This window comes from Myotis myotis, unplaced genomic scaffold (genome assembly GCF_014108235.1).
Source record: "Myotis myotis isolate mMyoMyo1 unplaced genomic scaffold, mMyoMyo1.p scaffold_m19_p_11, whole genome shotgun sequence".
Taxonomy (NCBI): domain Eukaryota; kingdom Metazoa; phylum Chordata; class Mammalia; order Chiroptera; family Vespertilionidae; genus Myotis; species Myotis myotis.
The window spans coordinates 50,113,508-50,120,058 of NW_023416315.1; the positions used below are offsets into that span (position 1 = coordinate 50,113,508).

Below are 6,551 nucleotides of genomic sequence, written 5' to 3' on the forward strand. Positions count from 1 at the left end.
ATTTTCCTTTGCATTCAGTTTCTCATGGGCTCTCCTAGCATTAATCATTGCCTTCTTACTGAAAGACAACTTTATAACTTGTTCAAATATGAAAACATTATCATCTTAAACCACCATGGCCAAACCTGGTCTTACACATAACACATTATGCAAATGATAAATACTATACTTGAAAATTGGTATTTTTATATTGTTAAAGTTAGTTTTATCACTTTCTCTGCTGCAAGGCACTTTCCTTGCCAAATTAGAAACCTAAAATTGTGATATATTTAATATAGGCTAAGCAAGAAAATTCCTCTAAGTTTTACAGATATAGGCTGCTATCTGGAGAAAACAGAGAATGAGTGTGTGTGTGTGTGTGTGTGTGTGTGTGTGTGTGTGTGTATGTGTGTGTGTGTTCCTTTACACTTCATCCATAATATCCTAAGACAAAGCTCAGATAATTTACTCTCTGGTTGTAACATTGGATTTGTTTTCCAACCTCCAAAATTACCCTTTGGCAAGCCCATGGCAGGGTTATTTTTAAATTACATTTTCTAATAAACTCCTGGAATAAAGAATGGTTTGTTGACCTACCTCAAAGCAAAGGCCTGAATATTGTCATTAAAATAAAGAGATATTTCCCCATCTATCTTCAGATCTTTATAACTGATCTCCCTGTGTAAGGACTTAACTTTAATTCTCTATTTACTGGTTAGTATGGCCCACAAGAACAGTTGAAATAAATGAAAAGTGTTAATATAGGGGGAGACCTTCTCTGAAAACTCAGGTCTATTCTAAACAGAGCATGAATCTGAATAAACGTGAGAACTATCCAATCATCTGCTCTGCGACATTGTAGATCAAGCAGTAACTTCATTCCACTAACCATCTGGATCTTCTTTGTTGGATCATATTTTTTTCAGGAATTTCGATTTATTTTGACTACAGGAGAAATGGTCAAAGCTCTTTTGACTGAAGATAACTTTTAGGATGAGAGGAAAGTAAATACTCATAAATCTACCACAAATACATTTTTATTGTATTTATCTCTCCATTATCTTCTACATTGATTTTTAAAATCACACAAAAATTATGAAACTCTACTCTGCCTCAGAAACACATACTTTTTCTTCCACTGTCATTATCTATGCTATTTTATTATTTTCTCATACAATTCTTAAAATACTAATTCTATTCTCTATACATTTTCTTACCCAATCATCATACAATTTAAGAAATACCTATTATTCCAACCTGCAGCTCAAAAACAGATAAAGTATGAAGTAGTGGGTATCATACATTTAACAAAAACATCATTTTATTATGCTTTAGCTCATCATTGGTTACATTGGAGCACTCAAAAATGTATTTCCAATGCAGGCATCATTTTAGAAAAATATCAGGAGGACAACAATAAAATTAGTATCACCAATTCAATTTTAACCTGTGGGCCAGACTGAATGTTATCTAAATAACCTTACTATTTTCCAAAGAGATATGCTCTTTAAATGATTGGACAGGACCAGTATATCAGCTGAGTGCTAGAAGCAGTTACCCAATGACACAAAATAGAATCAATTTCCAAATTTTGTGGTCGCAATTCCTAGAAAACTCTTTCTTAAGACCTAAAGGAGAGCATTGAATGCTCACAAAAATCCCAGCTTTCTCTGAATCTCTTTTTGTTTCAACTGTGCTAGTTTCAGGCCACTAATCAGGTAAGTGGGTTCACTGAGCCCACAACTGAGCCCATTTCTCTGCTCATCATGCAAGTGACTCCACTTCTGGAGTAGACAGACAGGCTTCTCTGGATGCCCTTTGTAGGGTAGTTGGGCAATAAAACACTGTGGAAGCTGAAAGTAGGTTCATTTCACATGGTGTGCTATTTCTAGACTCTTTCCAAGTTGTTGTTTCTTATCTCTTCATTTTTTATCTGCTTCATTTGGGAAAATGTATCTATGCCATGGCTGGAAATCCATGGAGGCAGAAAGGTAGTGAGCAAAAGGACAAGACTGTAAACTCTTCACTTTGACACTTTACCTATAGGTTATGGTTCCCTTTGAAAGGAGTTTTAGGGGTAAAATAGGCAAATTTAGGGAGTTTTAGGAATAAAGAGGGTCCATGGGGGAGAACTGCAAAGGTGGGGGCTTGGAGCTGCCCAAAGGCATACATTCACAGAGGAAAAAAAGAGGTGCCAGGATAAGGGGAGAAGAAGACATCCATTCACAGAAGATATGGAACAGCCACAGGGTATGGGGAGAGAGAGGAAACAAACTTTCACAGAGGATAGAGAAATGCTGACAAATGGGAGAAAGAGGAAGACAGATTTCACAGGAGATAGAGAATTCTACCACGGAAGGGGGAGAAAAAAAGGGGTCACCATGTGGGTTTTAAGCTTCAAAGTTGATATTCTACCAATTGGAAGGCAGCATCAAGAAACAAAGAACTGCAGCTTTTATAAACCTTAGGAAAAAGAGCTTAGTGGGTTACCCCCTTTGGGACAACCTCCCTACGTGGGAGTCTGTACTTGTTTCCAATAAATTTCCACCTTTTCATATACCACAGTGATGGCGAACCTATGAACTCATTTTTTTGGTTGATTTTTCTTTGTTAAATGGCATTTAAATATATAAAATAAATATCAAAAAATAAATCTTTGTTTTACTATGGTTGCAAATATCAAAAATTTCTATATGTGACACGGCACCAGAGTTAAGTCAGGGTTTTTCAAAATGCTGACACGCCGAGCTCAAAAGGTTCGCCATCACGGATACACCACCTTTTGTCCATGGCTTCATTCTTCCAATCCACCTGGACAAGAACCTGGGAAAGAAATCACCCTTGCATCCTGCTCAGGAAAAGCCAATCGACTCACCTTGAATTAGGAAAGAACAAACTGATTATACAAAGCTTACCAAAGATATGATGCCTAGAGTGCAATGCTGGCAGTTAGATTGTTATAACTTTAATTGTTTTAAAACATCTTTAAATAGGATTGCTGGGTTTCAGTGACCCTTGAGCCCTTCTAGCCTGTCCCCACTCTCTGCTCCAGGCCTTTGCCACCTTATTGTCTGATTATTCCCATTTAGAAGTTGACAATTCTGAGTCTTAAAGATATTACATAATTTTTTTAAAATTGTTTTTAATTTTTAACATTTTAATACAGATCAGTCTGTCAGGTTCATGTCAGCTCCTTCACCGCCAAACCTGGGGGCAGGGACTGCTTCAGCTTCTTGGCTTCTCTTTGTCTGTGATGACCAAGGTATAAAGGTATCTGCTGCATGGGAGTTTGAACTTCACATTATCCTTATTTTTCTTGATCTTGACAGATTTGGCATCCTTTTATCTGGCTGTGAGCTGGAAGTCCTTGATTTCCTCAATTTTTCGAGGCATGGCTACCAGGCACATGGTCAGCACAAGTGGCAAGAAGCGAAGAGGCCAAAAAAAGCTCCATAATTTTTAAAAGATTACAAGCTAGGAGGTGTCACGATCAGGGACTTAAATCAAATAATTTTAATTTTTGTTGCTAAAATCTTTCTTCCACATATTATCGATTCCCTGAAAGGCTGTCGAGATGGGTAGCTCATTAGTCCCTGCTCTAAATGGTCTCAGTAAGTTATGATTTTAGAGGACTTGCACATTTTTCCATAATATTGCTGTTCCTTCCTTAGGGAGTAAGGTGTCAATTATTTTATATTTTGCCACTCTGTCTTTATATAGTAGATCCCATCATCCCTCCTTTTAAATTCCTGCTACCAATTTGCTGTGAGTTTAAAATCCAACCGTTAAACGTTTAAAATAAGACTCTGCTGGCTGTGGGAGGTCATTTAAAAGCAAAGCATATGAGCTTGCATTTTATAGGAGATATTTGGTTGCTCTTTATAATTTTTTTCTGACTGAAAATCGACCCATGCTTATTATTTAAACAATAACAAAATGTAGAAAGGTTTAAATGTGAAGAATAAATACACCATCTTTCATCTCAGCAGCCAGACAACAGCTCAATATTTTAGCGTATTTTCTACTATAAGTGTTTAATATTATTACTATTAGTGTGATTATCTTTAATGTTATTTTTTTAAATGAAACAGCTTGTATCCAGCTTTTTTTACTTAGCATTTAAATTGAAATATTTTCCCATGTCAATAAGTAATTTTCAAACACAAGAATTTTAATTTTCATATAAAATTTATGGTAGAAATATGCCATAGTTTATTTAGCTATTTTCCTCTATTCCACATAATGTTTCTATTAATTTCTTTTTTGGCTATAATTCAATGAAAATCATTTTTGTCCAACAAAAACTGGACTTTGATTTCTAGTTGTGAATTCAAGGTCTAACTTTCTCAAAAACTAGGCACTATATATATCTCCAAATTCTTTTATCAAACATTATATAAATTTATACTCACACCAAAATTAAATAAACTTTAATTATTTTAATTACTTACTCTATCTCTTCTAATGCTTTTTTATACTCACTACAGGTTTACTCGCTGTATTCCAAATATTTGAGGTTGAAATTAAGTGTTGCTTAAAAAGTGAGGTGTTACTACAAACTAAGGATGCAAGGTTTTCATTCCACTATTCATTTTCATTATCCTTAAAATTCAATTTTATCTTGAATAATTATAAATGATAGTATGGATTCACACAAATACACAAAGGCCTGTGCTTTGAGCTCCCTTTATAGTGTTTGGGGGCTGGCATACAGAGCTAGCTCCACTCCTTCTGATTCCTCCCTAATTCTAAAACAGCTGTCTGATACTAAACTACAGTTAGTATCTGTGCCACAGTGTAAACTTTATTTGTCCATACTGTTAGTGACTCTGTTGGAAGAAAAAAAAAAGCCTATTATAAAGCATAATCATTTGGGGGACCTAAAATAAATCCTAAAAAAGTCAACAAACAAGCACATCGCTCAAACTACATATTAGGATCTGTCTCAGTCTGTTCAGGCTACTATAACAAAATAGCGTAGATTGGGTAATTGATTAACCATCAAAATTTATTTCTCACAGTTCTGGAGGCTGGGAAGTTCAAGATCAAGGTGCCAGCATGATCACATTCTGGTAAAGTCCCTCTTCCTGGTGGAGGTGGCCAACTTCTCACTGCAACATTTCTGCCAAAACTACTATGTGTGGACTTATTAATTCTTCTTCTTCATCCACTAACCAGTTATTGCACTTGTGTGTATTAAACCCTAGCTTAACATTCAAATTACTGCTACAGCATACATATTCAATTAGGGACAGGAATTGACACCTCACACTGGAGATACCCATTTCCTCTTAGAGGATTCGTTCCTCCGGGCTGAGACAGACCCAGCTCCATGTGTAAGGATGCTTTATCCTTATGATCTGGTCTCATAATTTTTTTCTACCCAAAGCCTGGTGCCAAGTGAATCCAGTGAAGAAATAACAAGAACACTATCACAACAAAACAACCATTCACTCTTTAGATCTATAAATTACAAGACCTGTATTCTTAAGCACATTCATGTTTTATACTCTCACATACATACTTCTCTTTTAAGTGATTATTTTTCTTTATCTCTCTCTTCCCTTTGAACTTGTGCACATTTTCTTGCTTCTTGTAACAGAGATATACAACTCCCCAGCCCTATAACATCCCTATGGTTAAAGTAGAGAATCTTAGAACTTCTTACTTATGTTGGCTAACTCTTACATAAATATAATATTAGTAAGTTGCAAACACTTTTCTATTGAACACTATGAAGTAAGGAAGCCTATAAATTAATGCCTTTTTCATACTTGTCCTGAGTGAGGACAGGCTGTGTATCTCTCTCTCTCTCTCTCTCTGTGTGTGTGTGTGTGTGTGTGTGTGTACAAACCTATACATGCTTTGCCGGAGGTCAGAGCCTCTGCTTTGAAGGCTCAGATCTCCTCAGCCACTCCTCTATGTTCCCCAGTTAAGCACGGTGAATACACCACAATAACCAGATTCTAGCATTCTAAGATAAATGCTTAAATGCTTCTTAGATGCTGCAAATAGATGCTTATTTCAATGATGTCAATAACAAACAATGTGTGCAAAAATGCTGTTTAAGAATCGGTACTCCTCTGAGTGTGGTTTTCTCCTGGTTCATTTATAAGGGTTGCCTGTTTGAGGTATTTTATTTATTTTAAGCCAAAATAAGAGGAGGAGGAGGAGGAGGAGGAGGAGGAGGAGGAGGAGGAGGAGGAGGAGGAGGAGGAGGAGGAGGAGGAGGAGGAGGAGGAGGAGAAGAAGAAGGAAGAGGAGGAGGAGGAGGAGGAGGAGGAGGAGGAGGAGGAGGAGGAGGAGGAGGAGGAGGAGGAGGAGGAGGAGGAGGAGGAGGAGGAGGAGGAGGAGGAGGAGGAGGAGGAGGAGAGGAGAAGGAGAAGGAGAAGAAGAAGAAAGGCTATGCTACTTTGACAGTCTTTGGTGTTGTTCCCTTGAGAAATGTGTGGCAGCCTTCAATTTGATTCGAGTACTTCTGCTTTGATTCTCAATCCCATCTCTAAAAATAATTACTGTATTTTGCTATTGGTCTTACCCTAATTTTTATATAGCATATTGATTTCTAATTT

The 6,551-nt window shown here is 36.8% G+C and overlaps 1 pseudogene; it reads right to left on the reverse strand.

Moving 5' to 3' along the window:
• Window positions 1–3,160: 3,160 nt before the first annotated feature.
• Window positions 3,161–3,372, reverse strand: LOC118666591 (annotated as a pseudogene).
• Window positions 3,373–6,551: the final 3,179 nt, after the last annotated feature.